This window comes from Mytilus galloprovincialis, chromosome 12 (genome assembly GCF_965363235.1).
Source record: "Mytilus galloprovincialis chromosome 12, xbMytGall1.hap1.1, whole genome shotgun sequence".
NCBI classification, from domain to species: Eukaryota; Metazoa; Mollusca; class Bivalvia; order Mytilida; family Mytilidae; genus Mytilus; species Mytilus galloprovincialis.
The window spans coordinates 20,535,156-20,549,867 of record NC_134849.1 but is presented as its reverse complement, the minus strand read 5'-3'; the positions used below and the strand labels follow the sequence as shown (position 1 = coordinate 20,549,867).

Below are 14,712 nucleotides of genomic sequence, written 5' to 3'. Positions count from 1 at the left end.
TTTAAATAGCGTTAACACGTTTTTGTCCGATCAAGTTAAATTCGGGTTACTAGTGAAGTTATAGACTAAAAAGAATGCCTGTCAGAAAAATGAAAACAAATAACATTCTACTATTTTGAATATAAATCACTTTACGCATATTGATTGTTGAATATGTCACAAAGCTAATCATAGCTGTCATAAAGATTGAATAAGGGAAAACTGCAAGTGGTTAAAAGGGTGTGTCTGTTCAGACCCTTGAGTTATTGTTCTTTTAGTATAACTGATAAGTGTGCATGTCCATGGGCATGCCTTCAGAAACCTATCAATTGGAATCGTAAATAAATCAGAATAAACATATTATCTAGGATTACCAATACCGTTTATTGACTAATTAAATAGCATGATCCAATTAATGTTGAAACTAAAAACCAATACTAGTATCGTCACAGTTTTGATTTTCTCTGTTTAAATCATGTAAAGACTTTTGTTTGTTGGATATATCACCAAGATGATGATAGCACAGAAATCTAAGACAATGAGACACCATAGTAGGTGGTATATTTTGGACAACATAATTCATCTCTAGATGTAGTTCCCGTGGTATTAATGACGAATTCTTGTAGTACTTAACACGGCAAACAGTTGCATTTCTTGACCTGTCGCACAGTGTCATTGAATGATGAACATGACTTCTGTAATTATTCAAATCTTCGTCACTATAGTTTGGACATCCTATTTTCAACATATCAGGTGAACATCTGGACAGAACATAATCCGTTAGTCTCAATGTAACATCGAACTGTCCTGTTACATAATAAAACGACGCGTATAACAACCAGCCAGACACACTATCTGTCTTGATACCGTCTTGTAGATGTTTATGATAACGTTTATGTATGTTGTACGTTTTCGTCGTTATTGATGTTGATGACGGTACATGAAATAATTGTGCTGCATATTGACTTATGCTAGCATGATACTGTTTACATGCATCAATTATAAATGCAGAATATTTGGACTTGATTAAATACTCGGTAAACATTAGTGCCTTTAAACATTGTGATGTGTCCGATACAATATCTAAATAACCTAATCTGTAAAAGAGAAAGTCTAACATACTAAACGAATATTCACTTGTTCTTCGTGAACGAAGGCTTCCATCGTTGTACGGAAATATTTGGTTTGTTAATCTGTCAATTCCATCGCATTTAATGCCATCCAAAACTTTTAGCAGTATTGTATTATTATCTGAATTGATCTTCCCAATGAACATGTTGTGCTCAGGTATAAAATAATTCGGACAATAACACTTCTTTACCCATGATATCAATTTATTTAGACAGTGAGAAAAACAAACAAATAATTTCGATATTTGAAACGTGTCAATATCCACCTCCTCTGAGACCCAGAATAAAGCTGTCTTCAGAAAGTAAGAACATAATAAATCTTCAATACGTTTGTTTGTGTTAACGATATTCTTTAATGTTAGTTTGAGGAGACAGTAGCATAAAAGTTGAGTGAAATTAAACGAATGTACAAGATGTTTTTCTGCCACAGAGAAAGATAATCTCCATAATACATCACAATATGTCATATGTCTTGGCCCAATAGGTACGAGCAAGCATCCGTATTTCTGAATCTTGTCAATTATGGAACTAGGTGGCCATTGCTGTCGATAACGCGATACCCATGGCATTGAACTGTAAGGTAAATATTTACTTCGCAGACAGTATGCCAAATCAACGTTTTGCACTTTGTCTGATAAACAGGGGCCATGTACTGAATACTGGTGATTTGGTAAAAACTTATTTAGATTACTTACAAAATTGTTAACCGATAAGTATAAACCTTGTACACTACTGTCAAATAACTCAGGTGTTATGAAACGTCCATTCCCTCCTGCTATCAATTTAAGTTTAGAAAATCCAGGATAAGCATTATCAGTCTCCATCACAAGTGTTGTATTTCGAAGTGGTTGTTTTATATTCCTTACATCCCGTATTACGTCTACTTCTTTAATGACGAACATTATATCCATATCACTACCTGGTAAATCAATTCCTTCTGCTAAACTTCCGCTTGCTATGTTTGTTATTCCAGTCTCAGGTATATTAGTTATCATGTCTCTTATGATGAATAGTTGTTGTCTTTTACGCATGTCTATTTCATTTCCAGCTGTATGCACTAAGTTTTCGAACAATAATTTCACCTTGAAATCACTTCTAGTCCAGGACAAGTCATCTATAAAAGAATATATTTATTCAATTATCTATTTAAAATCGAGTTGCATTTGTGAATAAATACTGTTTTTATTTCTGTTTTGCTTGTGATTGTTCTGAATCAACCGCGAACAACGTGCTTGATATTTTAATACACAGAATAGCCGTCCCGTAGCTTATCGATGTTAAAATCTGTAATATGGTTACAACAGACAAACAAAAGTTGTGACAATTGCATGAATTTCAAAATAATCAGGTTGGTTGAAAGAGCAAGCTGCTCATGCAATGCATGCATCATCAACCATATACATCCAAATTCAATGAAATTATAGATCATGAAAAAAATATGTCTATGACAATGACATTAAGCAAACAATGCAAAACTTCCAGTCATGTTGCCTGTTTCATACCGATGTATCATGTGCTTAGTCTTTAATATCAATACACTAAAACCTCAATGATATGATCGTTTACTGTAAATCAATTTCCCTTAAGTGCAAAAAAAAAAGAAGTGTATTCATAAAACAAAGTTTGAGTTATTAAAGGTCTGTTCTAAAAACATCAGAATAGAATTTTTACGACAAAGAAATATGTTATGTAGAGTGATCTCCAAGAACAATTCTACCTTTTCGTTTTGGTTCTAAAGATCTTATGAAATTAAAGATTCTCAATCGCTTGCCAAAAAATATATATCCGACAACCACACACCACAGTGAGGAATATGGTATATGGCCCATACAAAAACCATTTACAGACAGACACAACTATTTGTATATCTGATATAGAGCTAGAACTTAATATAATTATAGTAAGTTTGATAAAAAAAATATAAGACGGAAGAAATTTATTTCCTGTGATCTTTTAGAAAATGTCTTTTTGATATTAAAATAAACTACAACTATAATCATAGATACCAGGATTGAAATTTAATACTAGCGCCGGGCGCACGTTTCGTTTTTCAAAAGATTTATCGGTGACGCTCGCATAAAATTTTTTTAAAAAGGCCAAATTAAGTACGCGTGTTCGCGGTTATTTTACACATGTAGTAGTCCTATGCCTTCATCCATTGATACTTAAACAATCGATTTTGATCTACCGATCATTTTAATAATTTTGTGTTTTAAATGTTCATGCACATAAAACAATTGAATCTTGGATAATTGTATAAGGTTGAGTACCCGACTTGTTTTAAGATAACATGACCAACTAATTATATAAATAAGAGTTTTCATATATGAGATAATATATCTTGTCATGAGCAGCACATACTATAGAAGAGCAGGAATTATTATATTCCAGAGCAGCCGAATTTAACACTTATTTCAGTTGATTTTTTTGTCCTGATTTCCAATTTGTAATAAAACAAACTAATTACCTGTATTGTTATATCTACTGTTCTCTAAATATTCCATATATCTGTCTGATGTTTTGTCAGGATATCTAATATTAAGGATTTGCTGCTCGTGTGCTTTTCTTCTGTCTAAACACGCATTATACGTGCGTTCAAACTGTCTGATTGTCAGCCCAAAAACGTCATTTGAGATAACGATCCCTCCGTCTTCAGATCGGTAAACAAATGGTGAGTATCTGCGTCTCCCACGATAAGGAAAACGTTTGGCGCCGTATTTTTCCCAGAAGCTTACTTTTCCCAATCCAGGTACATTTTGATCGTCAGTCTTTTTATGGTTTCTTGCGTTTCTGTTCATGTTTGCTATATCAGCTGTATACAGAAAAAAAATTAACTGTCCTTATTTCGAATGTCTAATACTTAGCTGCAGAATGAAGTACAAATGTAGTATACAATAGAGAATTGAAATAAGAATGTGTCAAAGGGACAACAACCCGACAGTAAACATGCATGCAGAAGAAGTTTAGGGCAGTCTGTTTCCGGCCTGTTTTATGTTGTTTTTTTTTTGTTTTTTTTTACTTTGTCTTGTAGCTAACTTATTGACATTTTAAGAAAGAAAAAGTACATTTTTTAGTTAGAAGATGTAGCAAAATTCAACAGATCAAAAACTTCAATGACAATGTGAAACTAAAGGCAACGATAATATACTAGTACCGGTGTTCATCAATCGATTGAAAGAAAACAAATACCAGTTAGTGTAAGTGTCAGTTTAAAAAAACTTTTTGGTTCATTCACTTCCTTTAACACGAGAGTTTTTGAAGTTAAATTATCAATCCCTGTAATGTACTGATATGAATATTAATGTACTTGAACTGTTCAACTTGAAAATATAGTTACTGATGTCAACGTAAATATCTAAATAAGAAAGAATGGAACCAGACTATGTCGGTGAAATAAAAAGTTCAAATCTAATTGAAATTTGAAGTGCCCAATAACTCACTGAGCATGGTAGAGTGATGATACAAAGTGACAGTGTAAGGGGTCCGTGTACTACTAAAAGTGTTTGATTAATTATCAAAGGTACCAGGATTATAAGGTAATACGTCAGACGCGCGTTTCGGGTACATAAGACTCATCAGTGACGCTCATACCAACTTAGTTATAAAGCTTACTTAACGCTATGATACACTTCTATTTTTAGATATTTTATCAAAACAACAAATTGATTTACATGACTTACTTATTGACAAAAAATGGACCGTTCTAGATAAAGTTGTCAAAATGCATATTAACCGTTTGAAAAAAGAATTATATTTTGATACAAAACTAGGCGATTGGAAAACAAATCGCAGATTCTTTTGTCAAAGTGTTGTTTATGCGAAGTAGTACGAATTTTTTGTCTGATAAATGATCAATTGACCAACGACATGCTCTTTCATCTTTCAGGAGTCTTACAGTAGAAAGGATTATTTTTATTAGCATAGTCATAAACATTTGATGATGTCATGAAGATAACAATAACGATGGACGAAAAAGATTAACGTTGGGTTTTTTTCAGAGCCCCATCTTTAAATTACCTCGAGTTTTGTTATTTTGTGAAACTTTGTGTTCTTCCGATTATTTGTTTTAATATGACGTAGAACAATGTATTGAAGTTCAGTTTGATTATTTATACAATAAGTTGTGTTTATTTCTTGTTTGTTAAAAAAATTCTTACCTTTTGTTCAACACATTTTGCTGGTTTTGTGAAGAAACAAATGGACGACTGAATCAAATCAAACAGAAAACACCACTATCGTCATCAAAATTTAACCAAAAAGTCGTTCAGGTATAAACAAATTCTTTTCAATCTAAATTTTAAATCTCAATCGCTTTGTTGCACTCCTATGTTTAGATACCGTATCATTTTAAACAATTGAAATATCATAATCACATGATCATATTAACCAGAAAAACTGGTTTCAATTCATTCTATATCAATGGTTCTATTTACGTAATATTAAACAGTGTGAATGTGAAATTGATGTCATCGTTTTAAATATAGTACAACAACATCGTGTTTTGATAACTATAAGTATTTCTTCAAACGTACTTTGTAAAATGTCATATAAATATTTACTGAGTTGATACCTATATACTAATCTCTGCTTAAACATGTGGACATTTGTCATTCATATAGAAGACTACCTTATTCAGATGCTTGGGATAAGATACAAAGAAAAGACAACATAAAAAAAAATCAGTAAAAACATAACAAAAATGTGAACATCAACATTCTTTTTTTTCATTGTTAGAATTGTTAAAGAGACACGAAAAATCGTTTCTTTGACTTTTATGGCTATAAAAGTGATATACGACATACTGACACGTAAATATCCTATGGTAAACATGCAATTTTACGGGATCTCATTTGTCTGCACTTTCTTTTTGACAGAACTTTATTTTCACATATTCATTGTAGGTAATTCGTATGGATAACAATCATATACTATTAATAGGCTGAGATCATAGTTTTAAGTATAGTATAACCTACTTGCATAATATAATGAATGACTAATGTCAAATTTCGTAAGGTTTAAAGTTGTCAAAAGTGCGTGTGACAGTGGCGACATTCAGACATACACTCCGCAGCAGGTTTTTTGATGCATGTTTCAAGTCTGGAGCCTTTATTGTTTTGATAGTCTTATTTGTCTTTTCCATTTCAGTTCATTTATATGTTTCGGAGTTGAGTATGACGTCAAATTGCATTGAACTTTTTTTTAAGGAGCCAGCTCAAACCCACTTCCGAATGCCTTGGACTGTTATATTCTCTATGGTCGGATGTTGTTCTAATGACACATTCTACATTTCCAGTCTTTCTGTTATTAAGCTGCAATATGTGAACCAAGCTATTGGTAGTATTGTTGCTTTTTTATTAGCCTTGAGTTTGTATTAACCAATTATCAATGCTTAGACTGAACAAGAAATGGGTGATCAACCCCAAATGGATATTCAAACTCATAACAAGTGGTTTTGTTGTTTCTCGTTCGTTTTATATATACTGAGCCAAAAAGGTTTAGCTACACTTTTCTTTTATTTTTTTTTTTTTGGTTGTTTCTGGAAAAAATTATTTAAACATCATTGATATAATCCTTAGCTTTACCTGTTATTTAAAACAGTTGTAATTTTTTCCTGGTGATGGATTTCACGCCATTTCAGCTTTCCACGTGTAATTGATGGTTTACCTTCTGTACCTGTACTTTTAAAACAATATTAAACATTTCTTTTTCACTAACGTTCAAAAACACAACAGTGGTAAGAAAAACACATACACCTTTGAAAAAATTTCATCGGGCGTCAACCAGGTCTCCTCGAAAATGACCGTCAGAAAGCTCTTGGAATAGTTGATGCCGGAATGAGTGTTGCAGACATCGTGGCTCGATTGTTTATTTGCATAAAGCAACAGTGTAGAGACTAACAAACAGATATTGACAAATTGCAACTGCACATGATAGGTCGATATATCTTAGATTAAACACAACTATCGTCAAGGAAGGAGCGCTACTTTCGCTTTACGTCAACACGTGAAAAAAAAATTCCTACCACAAAAGAAGTGCATTGACTAAGGGGAGCTGCTGGTGTGCCTGCCAATCCTTCATTGGTGCACTTAGGGTATGGCTGAGAAATTAATTTTGAATAACACTATACTCATTTTCGCATTTTGACCCTCCCGCGCTCCATACAATCCTAATAGAATCCTAATGAATGTGAGTGATAAACATTCATGTTGCTACTGACATGTCATAATTCCATTTTGTTATTATCAAAATTATATGTTGTTATGATATTGTAATAAAATAAAATTTCACTTTTTTTTAGCTAAACTTTTTTGGTTCATTGGTATAGATTAGACCGTTTGATAACGTTTACTGTTTTGTTTAAGAATGCTACCGAATTAAAAAAAAATATAAAACCTTTTGACACAAATGTGGTTCTGTTTGTCAGATTATACATTATTATCTCTATAATGCATCATTTGAAACGATACCAAATTATCTGCGTATTAAACTTAAAACTATATTTTGAAACAAAATTGCGAGGGGATAGGTTAGGGTATATTTTTTAACGACCCCGTATTCACCACTGGTGGTCAGAAACAAACCTAGCTCTTATTTTCAACAAAAGTAGAGATTTTGGGATACAAAGCGCATACGTATTTCAAAGCAATGCCAACAATACCGATTGTAATTAGTCCTGTTTCAATGGTCTAATTGATTTAATGGTAGCGATCACCAATCTTAAATCTATATTCTTGCCATCAAATATACATTAAAAGAATTGAATTGAATACATGTAGTGTAACGACTGTGTTTCTTGATAAAATGTATCCGTACTTGGTGATATAGACATTTTGTTCAACGTCCTCGGTAAAACGGTAATTGATATTTACTGAGATGAAACGTATACTATATTATAACTTTACCTGAATGATTGAACATATGGAAACCTGTCATTCATATTATCATGATTATAGCAAACATTTTGAAAACACAAAAGATAAAGTACTGACGAAAGACAATCCAAAATGAACAATAGTTCTAATTTTCCAGTGTCAAAAGTTTTTATATGGAGATAAATTCGGCGATAGGAAAACAAACAGCATTATTCAGTCATAATTGTAACTCTTTGTTCATACGATGTACGCTAATTATAAAGGATTATTGAAAATAATGAAGAGCAGTTGATATTAAACACACGAAGACGATGAACAACGAACAGCAAGGCAAAAGAAAATGACGGAAAGAAAAATGACATTTGATTTATGATATTAAAGTAAAATTAATGGGTGAGACTCATTTGATCTTCTCGTTTTTATTTCTTTATATTAGAGTTAACACTTAAATTTAACTTATGTTTTCTTCTTTACAATAATTTATAAGGACTGAATACTCTTTCAGGTTGCAGGAGTCATACAGTAGTAAGGATCAATACCGTCAAAATATAATATAAATATGATACGGTCAGGAGTATCACAATGGTTTTCATGTCTAACGTTTGATTTTGTCATATTTCATAGACCTCCCTTTTTATGAATAGTATATTAAACCTTAAATTCATTATCACACGTCATACTGGAACGATGTTAGTGTAACATTTGCCTCTTACCAAGCCAACACAAATGTATAACACTAATGATTTTCAAAATTCAAATATTTTGAAAATCTAATGTTGAATTAATTACGTCACGTTAAACGTATAAATTATGAGGTACATGTGTATGCACTAAAATCATGTTTTTCTCTTCATTGTCGATCGTGTCAATCGTTAAAGGCAAAGACAGGTGCAAACTAATCTTAAAAGATTGACAGAAAGGTTAGCCAATACTGTTGGCATATTTTAAAATCAAGTTTCCGCCTTTTGAATTTGCTCATTTCCACCCATTTCAGTTTGTTTTTGTAGTAATGGGGTGTACACTGAAACCTTTATACACATTTCAGTATACGAGAAACATTGCTGATGCAAAAAGTTTCGAAGGGAAATAAATATTTGATCAGCACTGATTTTCGAACTCATTCAAGACATTGCTGATATTAACCTATATTATAAAATTCATAACAATCTAGCAAGAACTATAATAAAAATGGACGAACGGAGCGGACGGACGAATGGTATTTCAATAACACCACATTGCGTTGCAACGGGACAAACCTTTGATCTGCATTGATTTATAAACTCACATAAGATATATCTCATAAAAACCATTGAAAAAAAATCTAGCAATAATTGTAGACAGGAGAACGCCAAGGTTATCGTTGTTCATCACATCACAGAAAAAACAAATCAATTTCAAAAGATGATATGACATATTCCTTTTAAAATAAATAATTGGACAATCGTTACATATTTTAAAGAAAGTATGACATATTTTGTTTGATTACAAGTGTGGACACATAATAAATTTGTATAATGATCGATTTTTTATGATAACTTGTGCAGGTGTTAATTATGAAGAGGGCCTGTAGGTTAATATGGCATTAAAAAACTTAAAGTTGCTGTTTATATATGAAAAAGAAGATGTGGTATGATTGCCAATAAGTACAAATGATAAAAGCTATTGGTCATCGTACGGCCTAAAACAATTTCAGGTATAAAATGCCGCGCAATCACAAATGTTAAATGTTTCAAACGAGAAAACGTATGGACTAATTGATTTAAAAAAAAAACCGAAATATAAATAATTAACACAGCAACAACCAACCTTTATAACAGTCTAATCTGAGTCTTACATGGCGAATATGGACTAGGTTTTAAATTAAAATAGTAAAACATATACGTAAGGAAATGTAAAACACCAAAATGATGGAAAACTCTGAGAAGTACCTTTTGAAAATTACAATGGCTGATATTGTTTTTTCAATTATGCTTCATATTTGATTTTGCCTGAGATGCCCTAAGACCAAATGAAATTTAAAGGATTCAATTGCACCCATCTTTTAGATATGAATGTAATGCATGAAATAGTGCCAATACTTCAACATATCAGTGAAAAATGTCTGATAATCATGATAATGATATTGAAAATACATCGAATAAATAAAGCATCTTTTCTATCTTGTAAGTTCCGTACAATTTACACTGTGACCACTTGAAATCAGTAGAAAAGCTTTGCATTTGGTATTTGATTCCATCAAGGCTAGACTCCTAAAGCCAAATTTAAAATTCAATGGGTTTTAGTAGAATAAAAGCTGATTAAATATTTTGAAATTTAAATTGATCAGATACAAAAAGGATTTTTTTTAATACTTTAAATCACCAGGGATATTTTTGGTGAAATGCAATATAGAGTAGCCGTTTTATTCCAGCAAGAGAGTTTCGATCCGTTTACACTTGTATGCATTTACATCAAATTATCAAATCATTATTTCAAGTTCCAAAAAAATAATCTTTGACAGCGAACATTATCAGTCAGATTAGTTATTATATCTTATATTTATTCTTATCAATCTTATTTTGTATAAAACATTTTTATTATTTTGATAAATAAGATTGGACTTACGACCTTACACTTAGCACATCCCATCTGTAATAAAATTATTCAATGCTGAATTATTGAATTATTCATCACGGGTTAAAGAGTCTCATGTTTTTGTACGCAAAAACCTTTTATATCCATAGTTGATTGCACCAAACTCAGCCGCTGCAGTTATTTCCCATACTAGCGCCTATTTTCTGTACAAAGTATCAGTCATTAAATTCAAAATAATTGTTTTTCAACACTGTGGCTACTGACAATTTAATTGTTTCACAGCTAGGTAATTTTATCGGATAATCTTCTTTTACTGCACTGTTATAAGCCCGTCCAACAGAATGAATAAGTTCATTAAACTCCATGTTTCTATACATGCTGGTGCAGTCAAAAGACATTAAGAGGCAATCCAGATCAGGCCGTACATTTTCTATTTTGTTTATGAAATCCCCACTATTTTTAATGTAACTGTTCTGTCTTTAAACTGAAGGTATAAAACAGTAATAAATAAATTTGCTAACCCTTTCGGTGACAGATTTACATTGAGAAATAATTGGTCTAGATGGGGTTAATTCATTTACTGTCATCTTTTGTTTTTTATCCCTTGAATAACAAGTTCACTTAATTTGTGAAGTTGAGGAAGGAGAAAAGGACGACCCAATCTGGGTCCCTCTTTCGATGAGACACGGAGAAAATCAAGAGTTATCCCATCAATCTCACCATTGTCAAACATCTTGCTGATTTGTGTTTGTATATTATTTTTGATCAGTAATATATCAGGTTCTTGTATATCCGTGTAATGGATAGAGTTTAACTGCCTTAACCCTTCTTTAATGTAGTGCGTCTTTTTATATATTACAATTGCGCCTCCATTGTCGCTCTTAGAGAAAAAAATATCCTGCATGTTTTTCAAAGATCGTAATCCTAGCTGTTGTTCTTTAGTGATATTGTAGTAGTTATTTCGTAAATCAAGATTAGATAATTCAAACTTTGTTAGATCTAGATAATTTTCAAGTTCAAAGCAAGCAGGTGTTGGTTCATTAAATGATTTCTGTCGGAACGGATGCATTCCCCGACTTTCTGTATTGCAAAAATGAAAACGACATCTAAGTTTTCTGGCAAATTCATTGAAGTCTGCCATTACAGTTCTGCCTATATTACACTTCTTAGGCATAGGTAAAATTTTTAAACCTTTACCTAGAACTATGTATTGTTCGTCTGTCAATTAACAGTTGGCTAAGTTATGTACATATTGTTTGGCTTTATATACCAGTGTTTTGTTTTTTTTTTCTTTCTAGAAACCCGATCGATATTTTTTGTTTAACAGTTTTTACTTTCTTTTTAAATCTGCGAGCCATTCTTAATATTGACGATTGCTCAAGGTGGCCTTTGAATTACAAAGTGTATCTTTTAAATTCTGTGTGTTGCTGTTGTTTCGGTGGTGGCGAATAGCTTCCCGTTTTATAAATCCGGGGAAGACTATTGGGTTATGCATAGACGTCCTATCTTAATATTGAAACGTATTGGTAGGTTTGGTGTAGCTCTTTAAATCAAGGATACCAGTGTTCCTGAAACTCAACCCTTTATGTACAGTTGTACGACTGTATCGAGAAAAAATAATTTCTTTGTTTGAAATTTCATAAATAAACTTTAATAAAGGTTGATGATCATTTGCTATTTTGAAAAACTCCTCAACCTCTTGTTGTTATAATGTGTTCAGTCGCACTCAATAACGCTTCTTGAGGTAGATAAGTAAAAATCTGTGTAATATCATACGGTTTGCCATAGGTTTTAACTTCTCAATGATATTAATGAACGATGTAGTATCTTTTATATTATATGGATCATTATTTAAAAAAAAAACAATGAATTATATATAATTGCAACTAATCCATCACTGATAAGAACTGACTGTCTCTATGAATACTTATAAAAACAACATTAAGAGGATTTTAAGACAGGTACTTTGTTGAACTTATGAAAGTTAATAATTTGACGTTTTTAAGTTTAGAGGTGATTCATGTTATTTTGTTCATTTAAAGAGAACTATAAATGTTTTCTTAATGCTGTAAAGTGATATTTTGTTTTTGTATAAAATCACGACATCAGTATCATATATTCGAACTTGATAAATGTAAATTACAGGTGTTTAATGATTAATGACGCTCTTAAAAATTGTTTTGGTCACAATTTAGAACGTTAGCACGGGTGACATATTTATCATTTAATTTGAAATATAAATTCGGTGTTCTATTACATTGTAATATAAGTGTCATCTTTGTTAAAACATTCTCAGATTAAGAATGTTCATGGTACAACCAAATCACACGTATTTTCAATTCATGCTCTGTATCATCATTTTATTACCCTTCCAAATCTTTTGTTCCTTTATTTTTTCTCTTGTAGTTGATGTGTTTCCCTCGGTTTTAAATTGTCATCCGAATTTGTTTTCTCTCAATCGATTTATGATTTTTGAACAGTAGTATACTACTGTTGCCTTTACCTAACAATAAATATTCCTTTACACCGTGTAAAAATATACATCTATGTAAAAATGCTTCCCTTCTCAGTGACTATGAAAACAATTTTAATCAATCGTAAAAGGTGCTTTGCTGTATTCCCTGCATACGCTGCTTATCCATGTCATCCTCGATAACTTTTCGAAATAAAATACCCAACATATTTGAAACAGTTGCCTAAATGTTTTCATTTGGAACGTAGCATAATATATTTATTATTAATTCAAAAATCATAAATCAAATACCTTATGCTTTAATAAAAAAAAAACATGTGTCTTGGATAATGTACATGTACACCAAGCATGTTAACGACCGCCATAGGGAGCTAAAAGTGCGAGACTAAACCCACTTTTATAGTTGTCTCACCGTGAATCGTACCACATCTCTTTGTGTACATACTGGAATCAATAAACAGTCAGGGGCATCATTTAAACAAGTAACATTTAAAATTACCTAAACATTTAATGTTGAAAACGAGGCTATTTTAAATATTACTTATATAAGTAACTTTTCTAAATATTATTTTTATAGGTGTCCAACTATACAGGGTTTACTAGCTTTAACAAATTTTCGCAGTCACTTGGTTATTTTTCCCATGAAATATGAAATCTAATCTTTCTGAAACACTAATTGCCTTTCTGACGCACTTATCTTTCATATCGACGCTTTTTGGACAAAGATTGGTCTCTTGGGACTATTAAAATATCATTTTGAAAGTAGACAGGTCTAAATAGATAGAAACTTGTGAATTAATTAAGATTTGAAGTTATTTATAATTTGTAACCCAAAACAATTACATATGTTTCTTAACATGTTAAATAAGTGTAATTACTAATTCTTTCAAAGATGTATAAAATAACTTATTCAAGTTATATTTTTGTCGTCATTTTTAATGTAACCCTTAATCTCTAACTCCTCTTAAATCTAATAAATTCTACATTTTACGATATAAAAGCTTTAAAAATTCATGAAAACTACATTTAGTCCATGCTTATATTGAAATTTAAAATAACTCAATTGAGTTATTTTATAATTTTTTAAAACAAAAATTACCTACATAAGTAACAAAACAAAATTACTTGTTTAAGTTATGCCCCTAACTGATAAATGTAAAGACTGAGATAGTTTATTCTTTTTTGTTTGGAACAATGCATTTACAGAGCATGAATTGCAAATAAGTGTGATTTATTTTTACCCATTACCAGTCTGAATATGAGAAGGTTATATAGGCTAACTGTTTCATTTAACAAAGATGTAATTTAACAGAACACGGGATTTCTATTTTAAGTTAAATGTGAAAATATGTCAACTATGCTAATGTTCTAAATTCTGATCGAAATATTTATCAAATGCGTCATTTCATACAACACATCTTCAAACTATTTACCAAGGACGAATATATTATACTGATGGCGTGATTATATACAAAAACATAATATCACTTTACAGCATCAACAATACAATATATATTCATAGTTTCTCTAAATGGACAAAAACATTAATCAACATGAACCTTAAAAATGTCAAATCATTAACTTTTATAAGTTTAGCAAAATACAAAACTGCAAATCTTCTTCAGGTAGCTTAGATGTCTTCGTCCATCTTAAATTTTGAAATACAAGATATCAATCGGTCCAA

At 31.3% G+C, this 14,712-nt stretch overlaps 1 long non-coding RNA gene across 1 annotated transcript; it reads right to left on the bottom strand.

The window, feature by feature from the left end:
* Nucleotides 1–344: 344 nt before the first annotated feature.
* LOC143053528 (uncharacterized) lies at nucleotides 345–5,417 on the bottom strand. The gene is made up of 3 exons (XR_012971390.1): nucleotides 5,267–5,417; nucleotides 3,577–3,921; nucleotides 345–2,223 (listed from the first exon to the last, which is right to left on the bottom strand). It is a non-coding gene; the product is annotated as an uncharacterized LOC143053528 (long non-coding RNA).
* Nucleotides 5,418–14,712: the final 9,295 nt, after the last annotated feature.